The sequence below is a fragment of the Monomorium pharaonis genome, chromosome 10, assembly GCF_013373865.1.
Source record: "Monomorium pharaonis isolate MP-MQ-018 chromosome 10, ASM1337386v2, whole genome shotgun sequence".
Lineage (NCBI taxonomy): Eukaryota > Metazoa > Arthropoda > Insecta > Hymenoptera > Formicidae > Monomorium > Monomorium pharaonis.
In genome coordinates this window covers 4,113,069-4,139,332 of record NC_050476.1, presented here as the reverse complement: position 1 = coordinate 4,139,332, position 26,264 = coordinate 4,113,069, and the positions used below count along the sequence as shown (strand labels likewise).

General features: G+C 44.6%; 1 protein-coding gene across 7 annotated transcripts in view; it reads right to left on the bottom strand.

Moving 5' to 3' along the window:
* LOC105830822 overlaps positions 1 to 26,264 on the bottom strand; it is a 232,470-nt gene that overhangs the window by 37,741 nt on the left and 168,465 nt on the right. For all 7 annotated transcript variants that reach the window (XR_004964778.1, XR_004964777.1, XR_004964774.1 and 4 more), the window contains one exon: positions 23,351 to 23,638. The gene's annotated coding sequence lies outside the window, so the exon portion shown is untranslated. The remainder of the gene's footprint in view (positions 1 to 23,350; positions 23,639 to 26,264) is intronic.

The following is a 26,264-nucleotide window of genomic DNA, read 5'->3' as shown; positions in this document are numbered from 1 at the left end:
ATATCCGCGTCGATGTGCTTACTCGCCGCATGTGCAATTTTCAGCGACCGAACAATGTATCGGGATTGTCGGTGAGAAATGCAGGAAGAAAGATGGATGGAAAACGCGGTGACTCACGATGGCGTCACGGCGAAGAGACGTTCTAAGAAACACGGCGACTATCGCCGCTTTGGCGGTCTCTCGCGCAGGTCTAATACACTCACGGCAAATTCGAATTGAGAAGCGTGAAAAACTGCATTCTCCGATCATTACACGCGGCTGTGCGCGCGCGCGCTCTCCTCCCATGGACTTGAATCACAAATCACGCAGACGACATTACTATCGGGAGACAGCCCCCGTAGTAAAGCCCGCTACTTCAGATCCTTTTAGCCCTGTTGTGAATTTCCTTTTTGTCATTCGTCACGTCGCCACGCAAGTAATGTGCTTGTACATCTTTTATTAACGTTATTTGTAATAATTTTTCAATGTTCAATATTAAATTCAAAATTACGCTTTTATATGAAACTTTTGGCAAATCTGTATAAAATGAATTGTCAAAATTCCATGATTCCAGACTACAAATTTTTTCCCCGAGGGACAGGCCGATCTATATTCTATATGCAACGTGATACGCGCCACATACGAACCGCAAGAACCTCGGCTTGGCTACGTGCTGGCCGGCCGATACACACTCGCGGGTCAACAGGTGCATAAAATTTGCGGTACGCGGAAATTGGCGGGGCGGCGGCCGTAAAATCCGATGCACCGACGTGTTCCGGCCATTGGCTCGGCGAAGAGAAGATTTAGATCCGGCGTCCGAGAAGGTGCATCGCCTACCCTCGGCAGTAGATCACGGGGCCCGCAGGGGGACATTACGCGCGACGGATCGCCGGTTTGTCGAATAACTAAGAGACCCTGCGCCGTATGTGCGCGAGTTACCGCGAATAATACACCATTCCGCGGCATTATGAAAATGAAACTGCGCAATGAGGCGTGGCCGCTCCTGACGGCGAATTGACAGGCGAAGTCAGTCTCCTGATTTGTTTAAGTCTTCTTTCTGCGTAATAAACGAGAGTTACAGCGTTCGTAATAATGCTACAACCTCTGTAATCTTCCTTGATATATTTCGACCATTACGAACAAGTGATCGGCATCGCGCTTTTACCATTAATGTTATTCGCGTTTCTAAGCGCTAGTTAACTACAGAAATTTTATATCCCATCCATCTGGCGAAGAGAACCGCTTTCGGACGGTCGCTGTAACGTCTGTCCAGCGAGATGCACTTTCATACTCTCGGAATGCAACATTCGAACTAAATAACTATAAACTGCTAATCGATCATAACGGCGCCGCATCAAGATGCACGATCAAAAGATATGCAAGTGGGACACCTTCCCTCGGACGTGTTAACGGAGTTTATCGGCGCTCATAAGCTCTCTCGTTTCTCCTTTCGAAATAGGGATTTGCATAAGGAACCTGTTCGTGGATACGCTCTCGCCGAGAATAGATCCGACAAAGTGTTTTGATCGCGTTCGTTATCAGCCCCGAAGAAGCGTGAAACGTTGTGACGCGCGAGGCGCGACAGGAACCGAGGTGGAATCGATTTTCCCCGAGAGATCGCTGGTCCCGATAAGCGTTCCGCTTCTCGTCATTCGTGAATGTATCGACAGGCCGCGCAGCGAGCCGTTCAGCCGTGATCGCCGCGCCCGACTCCGTCGTTTTACAACACACGTCGATTCTCAGCCAGTTCGTCTCTCCGCATTACGATTATTGATGCTAGATAACTGAACTAAAATCGATATCTTATGTTCATGCGAACAGCGTGATATTTCTTTTCTTTCGTGTAGGTAAAAATTCACGCACGAAGTATTGCCGCGACGATGTTCGGCGATACTTGAAGTTGAAAAGCTGTACGATAGATTCGAGATTTTCACTTCCGCGAAACTGGGGTGCGTTTGATCGCGGTTTGACGGCATCAAAGTTATCTACCACTGACACTTTTTTCCCCGAAAACGGTTTGTTAACCACGTTGTTTAACGAAGGAGACGACGACACGTCATTGCCGCACACTGCGGTTTCCAGCAGTATATGCCGATGGGGCATGTGCAGCGACCTAAACGTATATACACACGTGGTCCGTAAACGGACGATATATTCCACGAAGGGGAACGGAATATGAAAGAGACACGCGGGCCGAAGGTAAGCAAACTTAGGTCGTGATCCGAGTCGAAATCCACTACGAGCGGGTCCCGCGCCGCTGACAAGCAGACAAGAGAAGAAACAGCCGACTCTCGCCGGCGTTATTTCTGGAACGTATAGATGTATCGCGCGGATCGTTCGCGCCCAGGATAAAGGAAGCTGCGATCTCTCGTTGCGGTCTTCCGCGCCGTACCACCAAGGGAGGAAATCATCGGTATGCCGTAACGCAACGAGGCTCCCGAATCACCGGTTTCAGACGTCGTAAATTCGTCGGAGCTCGCCGCGCGAGCCTTGCTACCGCGGGGTTTATGGAGCATGAGATTACTTTTCAGGAGGTCATCGGGGGTGGAAGTAGGGACGTGAAGCCCATTGAAATTAACGTCGCGGCCGCCTCGCGCGCCCGCATGGAATACGAACGCGAGGGACGTCGAGTCCGCCGGTCGATCGAACGCGCACCTGCACGTCGTTATGCGCGGTGAAATAAATCGCGCGAAATAGCTCTAGGAAGAATTTTTCACTGGAGGAAAATGGTTGCGCGCGGTACCGAACAAAATCGACGAGACAGACCTCTGTCCCTCTATTCGGAATAAAATCTGAAATAATCCTTAAGGAATTTCTTGCGAAATGTATTTTTCGGTCCGCCGAGAATTTTCGCGGGAAATTCAATAATATCGTTGTTCCTTGTAAAAGGAACAGAGATGGAAAAAGGGAGAGACTCATAATAAAATTATCAACCACGCGTAACATTGTCAAGCTATGAGGGCAAAGACAAAGCAACAAAGACAAAGCGGATCTCCGGCTGTCGTTATTAATTCTATCCACATCACCATCACCTCTCACTTTGCCACTATTCACGTAATGCTCGATACTTTCCTCGCTTTTACGTGTCCAAAGAATAATTGCACTAACCGGAATAAATGCTCACGGAGGACAACGCGAGTAACAACTAGAGACGTACCAGTCGGCTCTACGTCTTCGCGTCGCGTTTGGGTAAAAGTCTCGACGTCTCCGTGACTGATTAAAACAACATTCAAACCATCGCCGTCGCGCCGCGTCCGCGAATTCCCGCCTGCGGTATGCAAAGAGACGAAGTAAAACCGCGTGAGCGAGCGGGAGTTACGACCATGGAAAAGGAGGCGAATGATACGAAGGAGAGAAAGAAAAGACGAGGTATTTGAATGACGACGTCGTAGGCTTAGACGCGAAGGCGCAACGGGAAGAGACAACGCCGAGAGTCATCCTACGTATCAATTAGAGAAGCCGCTATTAATTTCTGAAAGAGGTAACAAGCGTGTTAACAGAGGACGCCATTTTTCTTGTTCAATCGCTCCATCTCTCTGCGCGTCGTCCCCAGGCGTTTTTCTTCCTCTCACGTGCAGGTTCTTTGAGCCACCCCGTTTTTTGGGTAACGCACTTCTCCGCCTAATCTCCGAGATCTAATACCGTGAAACCGTCGGCTCGCCGTTAATAGATACGTCACACGCTGCCAATTAGGAACGCGTACGCCGGTACTCGTGATTAATCCCGCCTGTCCGCCAGTATCTCTCGGACGATGCACGAGCGCGCGATCGCCGCCGACTTGAATAACGCGCTCGCTCGCGCTCACGGCGACGACCGACCGCGCGTGTGCGAGCACGCGGACGCGGCGGCGACGACGACGACGTCGCCGTGAGTTACACAGTTGCGAGGTTCCGAGGAGTAATAAATTCCAGAAGGCTACGCAACCGTGCTCTTTGTAGTCTCGCCTTATCTCGATACATCTAACGCATTCACTGCGGCCCGTCCGCCTAAATTTACTCAACCGCAGTTATAATGTTATAAGCTCCACACCGCGGAGTCCAATCGGAGAATTATTACGCAATCGAGGATGAGAATGCAATATACAAAAACATTGAAAATAATAAGGTCTCGTAAAAATAATAATAATTTGTCGCGCGATTTCGTTAGCTCGCTCGCTCGCGGCGATAATTCAGAGAGAGTATCTTCCGTTTTAAACGAAACTCTCGTAAAGAATTGCGACATTCGAAAACTCTACTGTGATACGTTTAAGAAAAGCTGGAGTGTCGCTTACTTGTGAATGAATTTACTCGGCCGCCGAGGTAGTAAAATCGCCTGCTGGTAGAGGATTATAACGAGCTGGCGCGGAACGAATCGCGTCTCGCGCGCGCGATCACACTTTTCCCGGCTATTACACTCCATTTCCCCGTCCGTCTCTCTCTCTCTCTCTCTCCGTGTGCCCGCATAAAGCCGGGCCTTTTAAGACATGTGCGTTTACCGCGATGGCGCATAGTCGGGACTTGTATAGACTTTAAGAGCTGGCCGCGCCCATAAAGAAAAAAAAAAGGGAAGAAATGCCGGCGGATCTCCGCATACAGAGAGGGACACGCATGCAAGCGCCTGCACGGCCGATGTGAGAGGAGCAATAAAGAGCAAACCGCATCCTCCATTCTGTCCACAAAGGGTGACGGATTCGATCCTCTCGAAATGGACAAGACGGAGATGTGGCCTCGTTGTCTTCGCCGTCGTCGCGCCACTGCGAGTTTTACTTTTATTGCGACCAGAGTGACGTAGCGCGGCGCGACCACGGGCTCGGGGGGTCCCCTGGCTTTCGTATATAAACTTTCCGTGTGAAATGACGCTCTATTGGTTTATTTTTAAGACCCCGCGGTGCTCCCGCGCGCCACGGAGCTCGCGCGAGCACGATTACCACCGGCGCGACGCGGAACAGCAGAGACGCCGTAAAACGTCGACACCGGGAGTGTAAGCTCAACGTTTAAGAACTAACCGCAGCTCGGCCGGAATGTCTTTTTTATAAGGGTCGTAAGAGCCACGCGTGTCCACCGGGAGCCGAGTGCTCTGACGCAACGTGAAAATGACTGTCGAGAGGAAGAACGCTGCCCTGCTCGTCTAAACAAGTTTCTTCTGGGACACGTGAAAACGTTCATTGAAATTTTATCGCCTGCCCTAAAATGCGTTCTCAAATTTTTAACATTAGTTATAAATTATGTTTGCCTTGCCATTTAGTTTCGTAATTGATAAATTTTTTTTTTAATAGGAGAAAACGGTTCTTCAACGGTTTCATGTATTTACGGTGACAAGGAGGCGAAATATTGTCGACGAGAAGTAAAGTTCGCCGAATACTCTGTTTCATGTCGCACGCATTCCTGCTACTGCATCCAGTTACGTTCCTTTTGTTACGAGGCACCGGAAGGCACCTCGCGTCTTCGACGAATGTCTCGCTGCTGCAAGACGCTCCGCAAAGGCACTCGGGCGACCTTTCGAGGCCGCTGGCGCGGATCTAATGCCTCTTGAGGAACATTGCCGGGACCTTATATAGGAAAGGCGTTTAATTAACATTTCTCGATGACCGCAGGCAGCCACCGCGCCAACTGTCTCACGTCACTGTCGCTCGCGCGCGCTTATGTCAACGCCGGAGGTTGCTCAACCTCTCTCGATCTTGTGCCAACGGCATTGACTAACTAACACTAAGCGTGCGTTGCACGAACTCTAACAGGGTGTGTCGTGGAAGTCAGATTTAATTTTACGTGCGTAAAAGGACGAATATTGCGAAAGTAGTAATGCTATTTATATATTGCTATAACTTAAGTTCTCTCAGAAGAGGGATTCCTAAGACTCTGAGAAAACTTTAATGCCTTCTCCTTATTTACAATATTACTGAAATCCGATAGTTGGGGTCTTTTTATATTAAAAAAAAAAAAAAAAATACCGCATACTGAAAATAAATTTATGACTAATCGTTTAGTCGTCGGTATTTGCATCACATAATGCGACGTGAATAATTGATGTGCCACGTCGTTCAATACCAGCTGGAATACCGAAGTCAATGCGCGTCGAGCCCTTTCGCAGGGTAAAAATAGCCTTGTTCGCACACGGTGGCGATAGAAAAACGAACGCATAGACTGCCATTAAGACGTTGCTGCGCCTAATAAACGCATCGCTATTCCTCGACGAGCTCGACGCTCGCTGCGAGTGATCGGTCGGCCAGGCGCGGCGAAGCCGGTGTCGTAATCCCGGCTACGACTTCAGCCGCTTTCGGTAATGCCAGAAGTCGCGCTGTGGAAGTCTTAATGAATAACAATGATCCGCGCGGAGTACAGCTCGCAGGCAATCAGCGTCAATCACGACGACTATGTTCGAGGTAATTACCGATGTGCTCAAGGGAAATTTGCAGGTCTCGATATGCGTATGAGTCGGCAAAAGCACAATACATAGAGCAGCATGGTATATAGGTTGTATCAGCATAATTTGTACAGTGTGTTACGCGACCGTGATGCAACTATACATATGCAACTGTATCTTCCGACTTTCACTCTCCTCAGTTTGATCAGAGTTTGCGCTTTGTATTTTAAATATCATATCGCTCCGGTCAATAACATTGCGTTCGCGTGCTCGTAATTCGCAACGGACGCGTTACTTCATCGCGTGCGACACGTTTACGACTATTTCGGAGTAACTCGGTGTCGCGTTAGATGCAATAGTTCGCGATTCTCGAAATTTATGTTACGTTGGCGTAATGTTATTTTGTCACAAATCTATTAAACGCGCGGCGTGTGGAACGCTGGAGATACATGACCCTTAATTTCCTACCGTGTCACTGCGAGAATAATTCTGCGATTCAATTAACTGTATAGTGCTAGATAGCCGTGCGTGTCATATGTATATAACCGCACAATGATACAAAGCGTATGTTTCTCGAATAAACCCGGAAAGTAAACTTGGAAAGGAAATTTTGAAACGACAATATAAATAAAAATAAATAATTATCGAACCGCATGAAGTAAGGAAATTAATTACTGATTAAGAACTATCAACCTAGAAAACGTACGAGCAACGAATAAACGATTTATCAAATTGAAATAAAGCATTTTTGGAGTAAAAATAATCGAGATCTTATACATGTCGCATTATGTGATGCAAATACCGACGTCTCCATTAATTAACTTTTCGATTAATTCAGCGGTCGAATTTAAATTGCACCGTATGTCTATCCGCCGATCAGGCTGTCTGTATTCGCAATCGCGCGTGTCAAGAGATTATAGGATTCCTACTGATTCAGCGCTTACACAAGCGGAATCAGGCATTATGGTAAGTGCGTGTTTTTCGTTCAGCCTTTCGAGCTCCGATATCACATCTATTATACGGATCTTGGCCGACAAGAGGGGACGAGCGAGAGCGAAAAATTGGTCGAGCAAGAAAATCGATATACAGATGTAGCATTAAGAAGAATATACGTTAGGATTGTACAAGTGTATCGGGAAAGAAATATAATTATGTGTATTTGATAAAAAAAAAAGTTCAACTGTGTTGAGATTGACTTCATCGCAGTTCATGATTATCTTATTCACGTTTATTTGCTGATGTAGGAAAATATTCAATAATGATATTAATCAAGAAGATTTATTGCGCGCGATAAAATCAGCAATTCTCACGAATTTAACGATCGAGATTTAAAAAAATATAAAAGATGCGTCAAAACTTTAGACGGTCAGAATTATTATTGTCGGAGAGAGGCAACCCGAGACGATTCTAGACACGTAGTGAACATGCTATTTTTAAAGTGTACGTAATTATCTGAATCACACCAACGACGTAGCAAGTCGCCGGGTATCGATTTCACCGGTTTTCGGCTAGACGCGTATTCGTCATGGCACACCCGTCGCGGTAGGTTAGCCACATTAAACGCCGCGTTTTACATCTGTTAGAACACGGGGACAACCACGGACCCCTCTCTCAGTCCCTCATTTTATGGGCCTTTCGCCGCTTCTCTCCGGACCAGTTGAAACGGTTTTTTGCCGCCCTTCATCAGTATTCGGAGTTCCTCCTTCCCCACGCGAAACTTGAGGGGCCGCAGACGGTCGTGAGGAAGGAGGAGAGGAAATCGTTATTCCTCGTTTCCTACTCGGAATTCGGCCGAAATGTATTCAACTTCGCCGCGGGATGCCTGGCGTTTCTTGTTCCTAGCTTGCAAGAGAAAAAGCTGAGAACTACGAGGTGAAAAAAATAATCACTTGCGAAAGAATCGAAAAGCTGATAGAAACACATCGCACACGTTCGCACATTATAATATTTTCATACAACACATACGCATTTAAAGTACTTCGCTTCGACGACGAAACGAAGCTAGTTGAGCAGATGCTATTATTTCTGTGAAAATAATCTCAAATAAAGAATATTTTTAATCCTATCTAAATAACGTTTTCATTATTTCATATCCTTCGTTTACCCACGTTACGTTCGTGTCTAGCTTTACAATACTCTTGTTTCGAAATACGGAACTGAATTATGTTTTTAAAATTTTTACTGCCCCATCCAGTTCGAGGTTTGATTACTCTGCGGTACCGTCGTAACCGCGTTATCGAAATAAGAGCAAGAGCGCCGGGTCAACAACGGCCCAGATGTGCAGGCAAAGTTCAGGGGCTAAATTACTCCACGAACGGAGACGGGTCGCAGGCATCTAATTCGGGACGCTCCACATGCACCACGCGACGGCATTACACGAGTATACTTAGCCGAAAACCGTTTGCGTGTATTCGAGTTCGTTCTCTCTCGTAGCCGCGATTTATTTCGGCGGAATGTGTACCCGAGACCCGAACCGTTCCTCGGCCCGAACCGATCCTCAGCAAATAACAGGGTCGATATTTCTCGTGGAGTATCCCGAACCTGCATACTGCGGGGTGCAATCAGCCGCGATTGCGATACGTCGATCATCGGTGAGGCCATCGCTCTCATCGCGAGGATGGATGATTCGTTGTTACGTTGCAGATTTAGAGATCGGATCGACGGGCAAACCCCAAATGATACGCTTTAAACGCGTAATGAAGAAAACGTCGGGCACTTCCTTGTAACGCCACTTTGATCCACGTCATCAATTTAAGTCGCAAATTTTAGCACGCTGCTTCGACTTAATAGGCACAAATAGGTTACGATTATCAATTTCGCGTTTTACTCATTTCTCTCTTCCTCTGCTTTTACAGAGACAGCCCCAAATTTAGTTAAAATTAAGATTAATATTATTTTTATTCCGTCTCGCTCTACTATGATACGATTATACTAATTTTCTATCTATAAAACTGTCTATTTTCAGCATTTCACACTCGTGAAACACAGTTATCGTTACCAAATATATATTTCGTTCTCCTTATCGGGTCTCTTACTCGTAGATATCGCGCTTTGGATACATTACTGAGCGTCGCGGTTTTCACGAAGGTGGGGCCCGTACACCGGAAGTCGAGGACCCCTGAAACCAGGCGAGCACCCGTAATCGCGATCGGCCGATTGTCCGGCCCACCAATGGAGAGACATTATTTCTCCGAGTCTCGAAATAGGTCGTGTAAGTGCCTTCGTAGCCCACGTGCCCCCGCGGTGGACACTGCTTCCAGGTAGATATCGCTTGGCGAAGAGAGCGGTCGGGAGACGCGAGAGAGGAAGACAAGAACACACGAAAGAGCGAGGAGGATGAAGAGGAGGGTTGATAGAGGTATGAAAGAGCTGCTATCGCGGCGCGCCTCGATTCCTCTTTCTCTCGCAACTCGCTTGTGTCAGTTCACGGAATGACGTTCGTTCTGGATTATTTATCGCCGTGAAGAATACTTCGAAGTGTGTCCTCCGTCTCGCTTCAACTCGTCCGGGCGTGCGATAAGAAAGGTACTCCTCTTCTGTGTCTCTCGATCAGCTTTTTCTCTTACGGTTACTCTTATCCGAGCTTTGTTCCGACCGACGAGGTACCCCATTCGCCCACGGTAACCCTCGAGAACATATAGGAGAAGGATGTAGGAGAGGGAGAGAGAGAAAGAGAGAGAGAGACACAGAGACAGGAGTCTGTTGTTCAAAGTATTTCCTCTCTCTCTCACCTATTCCTCTACCGTTTCCTTTCCGCTCCGACAGGAGATACCGCGAACATGCTGACGTCTAGAATTCCACGTGTCTCGCGTTCCACCTTTTCTCCCCGCAGCGAAGTTGTCTGGATTCTTTCCTACGTTTACCAGGCTTATCTGCGTTTACTACATACGGATACGTCAGTCCCCGCGAAATTAACCGGATATGCGACGTTTTGTTGTAACTCAAATTTATGCCCGAGAAAAAGAGAGAGAGACATGTAGAAATAATCAGAGAGAATCAAATTTATTATTAGCTGATCATATATCAAGCAGATATATGACGTATAAATTTTTATTTCTTTAATTAAGCAGATTATATTTTTATCAGTATTGATATAATGCAATGTTTAATTTTCGAGAAATAAGGAAATGCCTATTAACGAATTAAGTTAATTGCTATAGCCATTTGTTTATTTCAAGTCATAAGCAAACGAGGTAAAAAAAATTAAATCGCTATTGTGCGCATATGGCCAACGGTAAGCCGTAAAATATACGAACATTAGCTTTACTAGACTCCATAGTCTTTATGGTACGAGAAGAATCTCATGGAGAATCGGGATCCTGACGCCGGAACCGAACCCGTTCTCAGTTGTCTCAAAAAGAGCAAATGAAACATCCGCGGAGCGTGCGAGCAAAAGCCGACGAGGCAAAAGAGGCCATTAGAAGGCGGTTCCCTCGGACACTCTTAACCCAGAAAACCGAGGTCATCCTGGTCAAATTAAACGATCTAAGATCGCGCGCGCGTATGTTCGGCGGTGCCGGAAACACTCCGTCGAGACCCCAAATGAAAAGGACTTTTTAATCTCCAAACTGCTCGGCTGGAACGTAACTGTAACGCCGTCGCGTCCGTTTTACGATGCGAGTCTGCGGGTCTTTTTACGAGTACATAAAAGCACGTGTGTGCGCGCCCGCGCGCGCGTGACATTTTTTTCTAATAGCTACGGCGACACGTTTTCTCCATCTCCACCCCGCTGACTCACGGAAATGTAAACCGACGGCTAGATTTTTCTGCATTTGCTCAGGCCGATAACGACGCTCGCGCGCGCGCTCATTGTTTGAACGGTACGAATACGCGGAACAAATTGTACCATCGTTAGCGTCGAGACCTCGAGGGTCGGCAAGATAAACGAGGCGGCTTTTAGCGCCTTATCTAGCCGCGAAAATGGTACGGAAGAGTCGTACGTGCCACGTTAACGACTAAGAAACAATAAAATCTAAGGATAGGAATTTAAGAAATAGATTGTTAAGGGACGAGAGTTTGCAGCAAAGTGGTGCATCGATACGCATAAATATTCATTTATACTGCACTTTTGGTTGATATGCGAAATCGTTCATAAAGATATCTCGACATCTTCAATCGATTACTCTTTATAATTATTGCCTTACCGCTATTATAATAGTAACGCTTTATACTCATTTTACTTCTTGCATTGTGTCTTTTATGCTTCATTGTACTTCGACCGTAAGAACTGACGTTATTTTCTCTCATGGTGAAGGTACCACTTGTGGAGCATAAAGGCGGTATTTAACGATGCTTCGGTCAGAGTTCGCACGGTTAAAGTTACGTAAGCGTGGAAATCCTCCTAGAGTCTCGAGTGTTACCTCGTGAAATAGAAATTTCAATAATAGAATTTATTACTGCAATTTCGATTCACAATGCGTGGAATGGTACATGAAAAAAATACGCGATCAATATTAATGTGAGTATTAAAAATTCTACAGCACAACTCAACGAATCATTTTAAAGAAATTTTAAAGAAAAGAATTTGATAACTGCACGAAATAATTTATTTTAATTCGTTCATTGTTATGTCATGTTAAATAATAGCCGCGGTATTTTTACGGCGAAGTACAAAAGTAGCGAGAAGGCCATTATCTGATTTCCAGAACAATATTACAAGCTCTGCTTCATATTGTTCTCATATAATCACAATTAAAGAACGCACTGCTTTTAAAGACAGATATAGTAATTTGGCTCAACCGTAGTAACACACACATGTAACGCCTTGAGTCTTTCGATCCTGTCAGATTAATGAATAAACTTTCGAATGACTCGATCATTTCGCGGAACCACGATCGTAATCTAACCGCAATATTCCCGAGAACGAAGCCGGCGGTATCATCGTGCGCGAGGGCATCGCGTCGGGGCTCAAATCGCAATAAATCTTGCCAACGCCTCGCCAATGCCATGCGCAACTCGCGACCGTCCTTCGCCCAGGGTTCCGTGTCATTATCATTAATGCGTGAAAGGCGCAACTAAGTAGAATATACGCAACTACGATTCGCGCCGCGCGCGGCAGAAACGGCGCGAAATCGCTCTCGGGTAGGCGCGAGATCTGTTCGGGCGCGCGCACTCTATTACCATTTGTCCGTTTCGCAACTATTATCGCTGATCGCGCACGGGCGCGCAATATCGAGCGGACGGGGTATCCGCTTAGCGATTACGTGGGAACGGCGTTTCAAAGGCGGTGCGTGCAAGGTCGCGGGAATACACGATATCGAGCGGATTCCGGCTCCGTCGCGTTCGAGGAAACGCTCGTCAAAGCGGAGGAGTAGTATCCTCCCATCCCGCCGTGAGGTCCGAGACAGTACAATGGGATTACAATGTCGCTACATCGCGACGATGCAAATTAAGAGCTCTAATGGCGTTTTAAGTATGAGACGCGCCTGCTAAATACGATAAATGCGCGATAAATTGCTCTTATCCGCTATGCTTCAGGTACCAATGGTAATAACCCGCCAGTCTCTCTAATGACACTAAAATTGCAGATACGTGATTTCATACGCGAATCGCGGAGTAACGGATTGAAAATTAAAAACCTGCCCCCGCCGAGGCATTTAAACTAATTTAAACTTGCTCTACTAACTTGTCCTACTCCGAGCCAGGAAGCAGTCACTCGTATGTGTCCAACCGTGGCAGATTTTTCTAGGATATGATTTTCAGTTTTAATTGGTCTCGTCGTTCCAATCTCTATTAATCTTTGCTATGACAATTTTACGAAAATTAATTTGTTTCAATTCAATGTACTTTTTTTCTAAAGCAAAATTATAATTGTCAACTTCTTGCCCATCTAACTGCAGAATTCTTCTTGTTAAAGTAGTCGATGCTCTACCGTTATTATTTTTTCTTAAGAGAAATCTAACCACATGGCGGGCGTGTAGCATAGCTAATACGTGTTTACACGAAGAGGCGTAAATATGTAACCGCTCCCTGTACAGAAGAAAAAAACCGGCTTACACGTGATACTTGGCGGCAGTCAGAAATCCGGGCTTCGCGACGGCGGCGACCCGATCGCTATAAAAATACGATAAAATATTCAGCTGCACGCTAAGGCAGCCGATATAATGGTTCGCGAAGTGTCCGGTTACCCTGGAAAGATTTCGGCCGGGGCCGGCCAACGGATTCCTGGCCGTCCTTTTGCCGGGCCAACTCGCGTGCACGCGTCTTTTCGCGCACCATTCTACAAGCATTAACGAGCGAGCGAACGAGCGAAGCTCGCCAGGTGAGTGGCTATCCGTGGATCGGTATTACGAGCGCGCGTAAAAAATTTTATGCATTTTCTAATCCCTCACGAGGACGGGACGAGGCGGCGCGCGCGGATTATCGACGACGTGCCCCGCTAATTTCGGCGCGTCGTTGCCGCATTCATTGGTGGCCCGCTTGCTTACGAGCGCACTTTTGGCCCTGAAGAATGGCCTTCGAGTCGTGCGTCGTGGATCTACCTGGGTTTTTTCCTTCTCCTTTTTCGCCTCTGCCTTTTGCCAACCCCTCGCTCTATTCGCGTCGCTCCTGCGGTTCGCTCCCGTTACGTCGTCGGCGTTGAGAGGCGAGAGCGAGAACAGGATCGGGGACAAAGACAGGGGAAGGAGTGGTCGGGGGCGCGAATCTGTCGGGCATCGGGAAGAATCGCGCGAATCCTAGAGCGACAGGGAGATGGACGATGTGGAAACACGTCGCGTCGGGGATCGCAGTCCCAAAGTCGGGAGGGAAGAGAAACGACAAACGAGCCGGAGGAGACGCGCTCGAGGAGATCGAGAGATCTCGTTTTCTCGGAACCCGGCGAACCAACACGGACCCTACAAAGCGTTTCCGCTCGTTCGATATTCCGAAACCGCCGTGTCGGTCGTACTCGTTTTGTCGCCCGTCGGCCTCGGCGCCTTCGTCCGCGCTAAAAAGATGTGTTTTTGCACACGGGGGATCGAATATAAGCGAACTAGGCTGCTAACGCACGTCGGTGCCGATTGACGACTCGAGAAAGGAAAATGCTCGGTGCGATTCTACGAGTTTGATGCACAGCTCGATGTTGAAAACATTCCGGAGCGAAGCTGCCGCACGGTAGACGATGTTGCATTGAAGAAGGCATTAACCTCTTCGGAACTCGTGGAACAATGCATCTCGAACGATTCTTAATGCTCCAAATTATGATTCTTCTCGTATACATGGTTTACATGGCTGCGAAGTTTTTTTCAAGAAACGAGATATTAATTAAGATTGCCTACCTCATTTAATCGTTAAATAATGAACGGAGTTTCAATGCAAATTTAATATAATCGTTAAATTCATGCCACAGGGAAGATGAGAAGAAGTTGGTTTGCTCTACATCCATGAACCGAACAATACCAGCGGTCATTTTGGCAGTTTGCCTTTTTTGCACGTAATTGAATTTATCGAGTTAAAACATTAAGGCTTAACGCTTCGAAATCGAGATATTTTTGAATGTAAATTACGCATTTTAATAGGTATAACGTTACAGTGTATTCAAACTTCATCCCGGGAAATTCGAGAATGTACTAATTACGATCGCATAATTATAACGTAGGAAAATGCAATTTACGCGCCAAAATAATTACAACAAACTTCGCGCTTAATGAGCCGTCTGCAGTGACTCATTGTTCCCACGTAATTCTCTGGGACTTGTGTTTCTCATTCTGATATGTCTTTTTATTCAGTGCAACGATCAAATTTCGCTCGCTTTAGAATATTTGAAATTTTTATTAATGATCTCGTTGAAACAAATGCTGACAAGATGGATTCTTTTAACAATCATGAAAATCAAAGAGTTTTATAAAAAAATAAATTTTACTTATTCAAGAATTATTTTTTCTAGCAGATAAAAGGATCGCGCAACATACGTATGGAATTTAAAGATACAAGTTTGATTCATCTGATATTTTTGTTCACACGTTTACTTATTTTAATTAGCTGCGCAACAAAAAATAAATTTTTACCGACATCTCTAATTAGCTACATTTGTTTCACCGTTGTCGACAGTTTTGTGAAACGTGATTTACAGTCAAGGCGATCGCACGTTTGCTCCGATATTTATTCGTATAGTTGGAAGCAGCACCGTGTTTTACGACGCGTGATTATACGATTGCTGTAATGGATAGCATTTAATTTACCTCAATAATAGCGCAGGGACCCATATTTGGTTACGATATTTCGACGATTCAATCGAGCGGGAGTGACACCTCGATCGAGATTGTTATCGCGCGTCCTAATTGGTATATCTGTTCATCCGTGCCCGCCGACACTTTATCAGTGAGATAATATCTCGTGCGAGCGAGCGGCTCGTCTGTGCGAGCGGCATTCTCGTTTCCGGTAGGGAAGTCCCGCGAGGAACGGTGTCTCTGATCTTACGATTATTTCGACAGGATATCCGGAATGGGTTTGCACGCCGCCGAGATAACATTCACCCCCGCGCACTAGGTTGCCGGCAAAACAAAATGATATTTGTAATTACGTGTGTAGGCGCGATGTTAAGTAGAGAGTAAAGCAAGTTTAATTACGATATAAATGCAGTCGCACGTGTTGCAAATCTTTTTAGAGCAAAACGCATCGCAACCTAAGTTGGTAACATTAACATTTCCACAACTGTGATAATTTTTATTAACAGGTTGTCTACATAAATGTATTCAAGAACGTAATTCAAATAGTTTTTTTTAATAAGAGATTTCTTCTAATTACTATTCAAATGATATAAAAAAAACTGTCTATTTTTATTCACTGGACGTAATATTATTGCGAAGAACCAATTACACCAACAAAATGTTTTTTATGCATTATACTATACGACTGACATATCGGCTATAATCGGATTTATGAATACGACGCCACGTGGATTAAGGCTGAACGATTGATTGTGAAATCTACGATACAACATGAAATAACGTACGATCAAGAAGGAAGCGACAGAGACGACAACTGACGAGATTATCGAGAGACAGAAGCCACGAGCGTTTGGCAAGTTTAGAATGACATCGTTGAAAAGTATTATTGAATGGAATAAGATGAAAAAGCGGATTGAAGACACGGGGAAGAAAGAGACGCGAGAGCAGGACTTATGAATTTAAGGACGGTCGGCGCGAAGTCGCCGGATTGATGCTAATCCGACCTGTCGCGGTTACCCGGCGAGACGGGAGACGCAGGTGAGAAAAGAATTCTACAACTTATTTGCAACGTTATCCAAATGGTCCGTGGGACGAGCGAGTTCGGAGTTCGTACCTACGCGACATTAATCCTCCGCGTGAGCACTCGCCGGTTTAGTCCGGCCGCTCAAAAAGATGATATACTCGGCGTAGGAAATCGAGCATGAACACGCTGATACGTCGATCACACTGCCGACCAGCCCACGTGCTAATTCGCGAGCTTTTCTTTCTGCCAGGTTTAACGATCGCGCTCTCGCGTTATCATCATTCCAATGAAACCTGACGATTTATCTCGACGATTATATTAAGAGTACGTGACGTTAGAGATGCTGTAATTTGAATTTCGAATTTAAATCTGATTAAGATTGCTCTCCGTCTCTAATCTCAAGTCTCTTATTAAATACTTCTGCTAAAAGATCTTCATTAAGAACAAAAGGACAGTCGATTGAAAGTTGTTTACGAGTTGGCTAAGATTACGCAAGATATGAGGCACTTTCTTTCCACTGAGAGCCATAATTCGAAACGTTTCGGTGACCGATCTGAGAAAATATTCGCGAGAGGGAGAGGCTCGTCGGGAGGAACGATCCCGTTGACGAGCCTCGTCAGCGACGTCATCGAGAGGACCGATCCGAGGTGGAGAGGAACTCTCGAACAGGTTTTCGGTCGTGAGGTTAGCCGCAGGCACGCGCTCGAGAGAGAACATTCACGCCTCGCCACGAAATACCAACCGGATCGAGACGCGAGTCTGACCGACGAGGGAAGGGGAGGAGAGGGATGCGTTTGTATGGACAGCATTCGTAATGTTTAATACACTATGCGCTGCATATCGATGACAATGATTCAGAGAGAGAGGAGAGGCGAGCTATTGACTCGGATCGCGCAACCATTACGCGTTATTGTCTGTTGACTCAACGTCGCGGCGCCGACAATGGCCACCCACTGATACCTGTCTGAGAATAATCATTTCCCGTAACACGTAATGCTAATGACGCCCGCATAAGGAGTCGCCTTTTCCGCGATTTACGTACATAGGCGAGGGCGTTTATAGCTTCCACACGACACCGTCTTAGCGTCCTCGCCAAGTAATAACGTACTCGTATTTATGACTTTATGATCGTACCAAGCGGTCATAAGTCCCTGTAATTATTCGATAACCTCTTGATTTATCTTCTTCGTTGTTGATAAGCGACGCTGCGCAAACCGGACCTTAATATCACGCTTAAGACTAAGTTGACAGGTGTGACTCCGCTACGCGAATAAAGATCGCAGATCCCGATCACTTTACTGCCTTGAACAACAATTTAGAATCCAGTCACTGAATGTCCGCTGAATCAGCCATCAAATCTTACAAAATGTTTTCTTTTACAAAAAATAACACTGGATTACTATTTGAATAATTTATTCTTTTGCTATATGTACTGTAAGCAACGAATATATAATTGAAAAATCCTAACGTTATAAAATTTTAAATATTGGAAATAAATACTAGAATCACAGAAGTTTTGTTAAAGTATCTAAAAATTTAGTTAGGTATATTGAAAACAATTCTGTTGGACTTAAAATAATTCAGTAAAATGCTCAAGCAATAATGATATTGTTATACAAAATGTGACGTTTTAGCAACTTGAGTGTGTTATATAATTATTTGGTAATCTAACAAAATTATTTTTAAATTGACATGTAATTAAATTTTACTTTAGCAAAATCATAAAGATTGAGTAATCTTTGCGATGGCATTTAAATACCTATATTCTTTGATATAAAACGGTAACTGCATCGGGTTAATTGAACGCGAATGATAGATCGCATCTCTCATGCGTGCATCGAGATTTCGATTTCTCGTGCCTGCAGCGCAACGTATGTTTCATAAGCGAGCGCAAAAGAAATTAACATTGGCCTTAATGCCTGGCACTTCGACAGAAAATAAAGACAGATATCGAATTAGTGTCGTGTCCTGATCCTCGCACACTTAATCATTAGATCTGCAAATGGCACCCGATCGGGATAATGTATAAATCAAGCGCATGATTTATGCACTGGAAAGAAGGAACGCAAAGCGATGACACGTAAATGTTTCAAAATCGACGAGAACCGTAAAAATCTCGCGTGCTCCCCGAGCATCGAATTTATTCGATAAATCGCAATGTCGTTGATGTTACACGATGAATTCCAATAGAAACTATTGTCCAGCCCGAGCAATTATGAGAAGCTATCTATGTGCTGCGCCGCAATGAATAATAGTTGCGGTTTCCCTCAGATTGCACAATTTCATTCCCCATCTGTCTGCGTACATAATGTGTCTTATCGACCACTATACGCGTATACCACGCGAATATTGGCTTTTTCGCACTCGTCGGTCGTAAATACTACGTGTCGGAGGGGCTTGTGGTTAACAATGGTCTTAATGTTGCCGTCAGGCAGCTATACATCTATTAACTCAACAGGAAACGAGAATAAACGTCGAATTAGCCACGCATCGCGATACTTACCGACTAAATCGTCGAGGCGATTGAACCTATCGATCTTGTGCATTAGGCGCGGTACGTTACATTGCACCGTTTAAAGCATTAATCGAGAAAAAGCGAGCGAAAGTCTATCTGCCAATTACGTAGCGAATTCGGGAACGTACAACACGACAGAAGTTTGTGTAATTTTTAGAATTTATTAGTCATCGAGAGACTATAATGTTACTTTGTGTTCTAATTATAGGTTTCAAAGTTTCAGATACTCTTTTGATTATCGTCGAACAGATGACATAAGAGAGGTCAGATGTAAGCGCAATTCATTAATTTCTCTCTCGACTCTAGTTTGTGAGGGAGGGGAGGGGGCGGGAATCGTGTGCGCCGACATTCTTCGTGAGTTAATTTTGTCTGCGCGATAAATAATAACTCTTAATGGAACGCCAACACGCAACCATAAACAACACGCATTCAGCCGTTTGATCTCAGTTAATGTGACGATCGTGTCGCGCGGAAATCCAAGAAGATCTCAAAGAACCCTTTCGAGAATCAGCGGTAAAGAAACATGCGTTTGGAAGGTTCCTCGGCGTTTTTTTAGCCCCTCTTAAGTGAGAGTACCGGCAAATTAAGAAAGAACTAAGCGCTTTAGGCTGTCGAACGTGCGTGAATCGGACAAGCGGACTCGCGCGTGTGCGTGATTCTAGACCTTTCTCTCCTCGGCTTAACGTACCAGTTGTTCATAATAAATACGGTAGGAGGGAATTTTTCATCAGATGTGAGAACACACCCTTCGCGTGTAACAAGCATGCTAATGCACCAAATGACGAAAGAATGTAATATTTATGGAACACCAAACTGTTTTTCAAATTTATGATTAATACGTTAATTTATCACGTGTGCCACAGACGCTGCAAAATAATATTCATTAGAGATAAAAAAAACAGTCTCAATTCCAGCTTAATTGGTTATGATTTTGCAACAAAAACCAAAAATAAACGTCTAAAAAAATTACATTTGAAGAATTTATTATCAACAGTTAATTTAAAGAACGCGACCAAACGAACCTGGGCGCGCCACCAATAAAAGTATATCTTAAAAAAAAATAATGAGATTTCATCCTGCGTTGTTCGCTTCTGTCATTAATTGTCACTTGCGGAAAAGCGCTCTTTACCGCGACGTTATAGCCGCCGTTAATTTTGAAATGCGTTGCGCCGCATCGGCCACGAGAAGTGAAAATCTCGATACGTGCACGTGCCGGTATCAATAAATCACGAGCGACGGCGTCGGCGGACGTCGGTGCACTTAGCCGGCATCTAATCTATTATTGAGAGCGTCATTCGGGTCTCGCGCGAGTCGCATTAGCGCCGGGCGTTTAAATGTCGGTCTCCCCGTGATATTTCGAGTGTCTCCATCGAGCCGATGCGCACCGGTGGTCCGTGATTTATTTCACCCGGTGAAATTGAACGAACGGTCGGACGACAGGATGGCGAACAGACGCCTGAAACTTCGACAGTGGCCACATCATGAAAAATCAAACGCAACGTCCGACCTTAATTTTAGGTACACTTAACACGCAAGTGACATCACAAATTTATATAAATGTTACTTGCATTTTCTAGAAATGAAAGTTTTGAACAGAATTAATTTGTAATCGTCTATGCTGTTATGTTCGTTCTGCCTGGAGAATATTAATGTACTTGCGGAATTGAAAAGCGAAATATCATGATGTGACTTGACTCAACCACAATCAAATCCGATTAATATGATGTAAAAAACTATATTATGTAACAATAAAATAAAAATTTTTAATAATTTTTTCTTGAAAATTCTATCGCTTGTCATTTTATTTTACTAAATTCTATTAACTAATCGAATTGATTATTTTACACTAGGTTGGTCAGAATGTAAGTTATTACATTCTGAATTGATCGCACGACAATCTAGAATCTGACGGAGATAAAAATCTTTACGCTTAGAACCCTTAAACGTGACGACACCAGAGCCAGCTATCGAAAAATTTTTTTCCCGTATTTCTCCCGTGAAAACAATTTATTACGGAGGAAACGCTCGAAAAGTGAGCGCCGCTGTAATGGCCATAATTTGTATGCATGCGCCAACACGAGCAAAATGCCAATGTCGGTTAGTCGCTCGACCGAGAACTTGTCCCCGATAACGATTCCTAATAACGCAGGTTGTCTCGCGACACGGCATCAGAAAATGATCGTTATAAAAGCGATCGCGACAACGGCAACGAAGTGAAAGTGTACAAGCCGGGAGATGGAACGTGCGCGCATACACACGTTCATGTATGCGTATAAACGCTGTCATCCTGTTTTCAGCTTTAAACGCGAGGGCCTATTAGATCCGACAGCGACGGCGGAATCAATCTGCACGAACGCCACTAGTGTTGGCAATACGCGACGTCACTAATCGATGTTCCAGACGACGATTTATCTATCAGTTATTTTGTCGTTTTTCCCCTCCCCTATATACGTGTAATGTTTCATTACTTTAACATATCGAACTTGAAATCCTGAATTGCGATGATACATAAACGATTATCATTTCACCGTGCGATTCAAGCAATTGTTAAGCAGCTATTACCTTGAAATTTTTACAAGCAATAAGTATTCTACTACTCTGGTTCTCCTATTATGTACCGAAAATTTTGTTGAACCGTAGGTACAAAGATGTACATATAGAAAAGCGACATCAATAAGCTGGCAGAAAACAATGCACGTGGACGAAAGAATTTCGTCGTGGTATTTAAAAAAAAGGTTGTCGAACAAGTTGTTAAAATGTCAGATGACCGAAACGACTGGGAATCTCTCAATCTCACAATAAACATTTTACAAGATAAACTGCAGTATGAAATCTATAAATGTGCGAGTCTAAAAATCCCACTCGGCCTTTCTTCGTCCCGCTCAACGTTTTACAAGCGACAAGCAATATTATCCCCGAGCTGTAATCATTTACATTGTCGTTCTTTATGGGGCTCAAGAGAAACGTCGGCGTGTCAATGGAACAGCGTTGCATAGGGAATACATCAGAATAATATCTTACCGTAAAAAAAAATACCACGGCCGCCAGAGCGATCGGCCACGGTGCGAAAGGTAACGCAGCCGACGCGGCCGCGTGGCCAATAATAAATCAATGAGTAATTAAAGATTAACGGTACTCGGCAAATGAGCGCGCGCGCGCTCGTCGGCTAGGAAGCGCGGCGAGGAAGCGCGAGGCGGAGGAGACGCTGATGTATGAATGATTTCATCAAAGGTTATCCATCATCGGCTTCGTCTAGCGGCGGGATGTTTGATGATGCCGCGCGCTCCTCGCTTCTCTTTAAGCGCGCGAACGACGCTTCGTGCGTGCGATGCTGTGTACAACACGCGCGCTTCTTACACGCGTCTACAAGCGCTTGGATTCAGTCGCGCGAGCACGCCTCCGGTACAGAGAGAATGTCTTCCGCGGTATTCCGACGCAATAAGCGCGTTACGGGTTGAAGGAATCTGTGCACCGTTTGGTCGAAGGGCAGGTCCCGATGGTACTCCCGTAAGTTTCTATGGCGCGACGAGCGAGAGACGACCGGTGTTACGTTAGGCAACGTAATGACGTCGCGACGGGAAATCGCCCGTGGTGATTAATGAAAGGCGGAAGATAAAGCGACGGACAGGAATCGCCAGCTCACAAAATGCGCGCGCGCATCCCGCGGGTAATCTCGATGCCTCGGCGATAGCGTAACAGCATTAAGTAGCGGCTTCTTTAACGATGCGGTCGGGGCTAATTCGCGGACGCCGATCGTATCTTCCGCGATAGGTGGATCTAATTCAGAAAACATTTATCGTATCTATCCCCGAGATGAAAGCGGTTGCCAACGAGATTGCAGATGGTGCGCGCGAAGTCGTAGATACACAGTCACGCTGAGAGAGAGAGAGAGAGAGAGGGCTCGTCTCGGCGGAGGCGCAACGGCGCGCGGCACGTTCTTCACAGGGAGTCAAGACCGAACAGCAACGTGTCCGCTTATAGCACTTGACACGTCCAATTACACGGTTCTCATGCCTTTTGAAAGCGTCGGCGGTTGCCAGTTTCGTGAAACGAACTCGGCAGTTTACGCGTCTTCGGACGCCAGGCCGCGAATATGTGTTACGTCACTGTCAGTAGCGAAGGAACTTCTTCAACTTTCGCTATTTCATCTTGTCTCTCTTTTCACGACTTTCACGTACGATCAGAAGTTGTGAGAATAAAATTGAGATTCTAACATTATAATAAATCCGCTTGAATACAATAGATATTCGTGTCGCAAATATCAAGAGGCGCGGTAGTGCTCTCGCGCCAAGTTAAATTTATACAGAGAGAGATATTTTCATTGCTATGTTGTGTGTTCATTACCTTACGTGCGATATTTTCCTTCCGTGGGTCAATGGGCTGAACGACGCATGGTTTCCCTTGTATTTCTTCCATGATTTATTTGTTGAAGTACTCATATTCCTTACACGCACAAACCCGCGCGTTCTTCTTCCGCCATATTGAAAAAACAGTGGTGTCTAACTCCGAGTGCCCGCTTGTCGCGCGCAAGTGGCGCCCCCGGTCATCGCACGCTACTCTACGCACACAGCGGTGTAGTTAACTTCACGCGCGCAGTTTGAACGTAGCACGCCAAATGCAAGTAGGATAAACCTGAAACCAAAAGTGAAATAATAATAAATTAAAGCTTTTGTACTTAACATTGTGTATCAATTATTATACTTGCAGTTAACTTGCAATTAACGTTGTGTATTAATTATTATACATGCATTTCTAATTAATATGTTTATATCTTCTATTCATCGAAGACGAAATATTTACGCATTGTACATTTTCTATTACGAACACAGATAGTCCCCAGTTGCGCACTCGGAAACCGATTCGAAATCAATAATTTCGCGGTCATAATCCGGCATTTCATCGCACAGCACGATACGAAATCTCGAAACGTAATCGACGGGCGAGATATCGCGCGCAGTGGTTGATAAAACTCATAGCGAGGATCGGAGTTAGATAGGGCAGCGATAGGGCCCGTCGATCGATTCGGAATCACGATTGAGCAGCGTGCCCGATGATGTTGCTCTCGACAAACCCCAATGCAAACGGATCGATTGGACTGGCGGACCGCGAGCGATTTCATCTCGATGTAAGCTGAATCGATCGCATGACTGCGCGATTTCAACCCCGTCCGTTCGAGATCGCCGCGCAGGATTACGTCCCTGAGGCGGCAACAATAATAATCGAAGCCCCGGCCCGCGGAAACGGAATCTCGATCGAAAATCGCCTACTACGTTTATTCGCGGTATCGGGAATTCACCGCTCGATAATGAACTCAACTTTAAAAATCACGGTATCAATTAACGATCTTGCGTTCCAAAACGCACTTGCTTCTTTGTTTCTTTTTTAATTTCATTAAGTTATAAAATAAATTAAAAAAAAAACAAATTCGGATTGCGACTCATACGAATTTAGCGCGATTATGAATCATCTTAATGTTTTCTTGCCTTAAAAAATCCTTCGTTAAGATTATTTGGGCGGAAATTGGAAAATTAATTGTATACCGATTAATTGGTTCGCGAGAACAGCTGATTCGTTTCGGGAAAGCTTGCGGACTAAATTGCTGGAAATAGGTACCGAGTAATAGCTGTTGCATAAACAGCAGTCGCTCACAAGATTGCGTATGCAGGAAGAACTCACGTATAATATGATTTAGTTTACGTGAAGTTATTTTGAGCGAGATGAGAAGCTAAATTTCATTGTTGGCGATTATATTCTCCCACAACAACGTAATCTAATTACGTTGAAGTGAGATGGACATAATTTTGCAGTTTAAAGATATATCGTATTTTTTCCACATTTTCACGTTATTCATAAAATATTCCAATTAGAAAGTAAATAATACAAAGGTGTGAAGAATTGTAAAAATAAAGAACATAAGATCTTACGAAGAATATAAGTTTATAAAGTAAGTAATAAGATTGTAAAAATTTTTTCAGGAATAGAAACAATATTTTATTTAGATATACGTAATGTATGTCAGAAAGCTTAAAAATTAAATATTTAATCTAAAAATATTAAGTACATGTGCTTATTAATAGTAGTGTATAAAAATAATGTACTGTCATACATTTTAATTAGGGCACTTCTTTATCTTCTACAATAATATTGACTTTATTAAATAGCGTCGCTCGCGATTCTTAAAATAATTCCTTACTAGATAGAAAATTAATGAAGACACGATTAGTTGAACTCAATCAGACAACTTGATTAATAAGAATATATCGCTAAGTAAACGTGCGACAAGCGGGATTTTAATTAGGACGTGAGCGTCCTTATTTCTTTGTGTGCAGGGCGTCGAGAATCCTTTCTTCTCGTCGCGACAAAGTGTATTTTTATTCGACAATAAAAAAATAAACCTGTAAATTACGGTAAAAGTCGTTAACGTTCTACTGATCGATGAGCGAGGAACAAGGAATGGAAAACGGCTCGTTTAAATTTGCATAATCAACCATCAGATATATGTAAAATTCAATTTTATCTTCACGTGATGTTAAATGCGATCATTAAAAATTCATTTCATCGCAACAAGATTAATATTATTTTTGTCATAGCATTCTTCAACATTTTTATCGTTCAATTTATATACGGAGATGTTTGATTTAATATTCATCTGTTCTATCGATTTATTCTTTTATCCAAGCAGTTATGCGTTTCCACAAATGTCGGCGAGTCTTTCAATTTAACCGCAACGATATAGCCACATATTTTTATCACACAATTTCCTTTAAACGTTTGCTAATGTACATGCGTGCACGGCCATACGAATGGTCTGACCTTAAAACCGTGAAAGGGTTTTGTATCCAAAGATGGTTATGGAAAGACGTGGCAGCAGCAAGGGATTCGGAACGCCGTGTTTTGTTCCTCGTCGCTGGATGCGTCTGCTCGAAAAAGGGCTCGTGAATAGGGCTAGTGATACAAGCGGTGGGTAATTATAATCGACGTTGATTATCCGGACGGTTATTTATGAGATATTTATGTATAAGGCCGAAAGTCAGAGCCCGTCGAACGAGGCCGGATAGACGATGGTGCTTGGGACGCGAGAAGATACGTGCTACTACACGTGTGTTTCACGTACAAGGAAGAACGACAGGCTGATGGAAAGAAAGAGGAAGACGAAGATAGAGTACCCGAGGGTACGAGGCACGAGCCACGCCTTCTCGGGTTCGCCGTCGTTTTTCTAGCCTAGAAAAAGCTCCGCATAAGCGAGAAAGCTCTTCCC